The sequence below is a fragment of the Triplophysa dalaica genome, chromosome 3 (genome assembly GCF_015846415.1).
Source record: "Triplophysa dalaica isolate WHDGS20190420 chromosome 3, ASM1584641v1, whole genome shotgun sequence".
Lineage (NCBI taxonomy): Eukaryota > Metazoa > Chordata > Actinopteri > Cypriniformes > Nemacheilidae > Triplophysa > Triplophysa dalaica.
In genome coordinates this window covers 25,551,568-25,552,144 of record NC_079544.1, presented here as the reverse complement: position 1 = coordinate 25,552,144, position 577 = coordinate 25,551,568, and positions in this window count along the sequence as shown.

Genomic DNA, 577 nt, shown 5'->3' with positions numbered 1-577 from the left:
TCTGAACAGTTGTTTTATTCCTGTGTGATTTTCTATATTTTGTAGTTTGGCTATATATGAACATATATTAGATTCCACAGAAGGCAAGACTGTGGTCTGTTCCACATTTTATGTTCAGTATATGTGGTCATTATGAAGTGTTTCTTTAAAAGAACCTGCCAAATTCTCCAACAGAAAAAAGTTTTAAACACAGCTTGAGTCATGGGTTACAAAATAATGATATATTTCATTTATGTCTTGAACTATTGCTTTATAAGGTATACTGTAAAGTCCAGTAAATGCAAGTCATTTTGGTTAAAATTGTCCACAATGCATGAATGCAAATGTTAGGTATAGGGCACTGCTGTGATCTCAACACACTACCACTAGAGGGAGCAAATAATATTAAAAGACCGCTAGGATAAACTGAATTTACAAAACGGTATTCTTGTGAATCTGTTACAGTTAAACAAACCAAATATTATTCCCTTCTCCTCTGAGTGACTGAAATTCAGGTTCCAAGCTGGCATGCAATCTTCTTTTTTGGCCTGGATAAGTGTTGAGTAACACTCACACATTTCTGAGGTGTGATCAAATT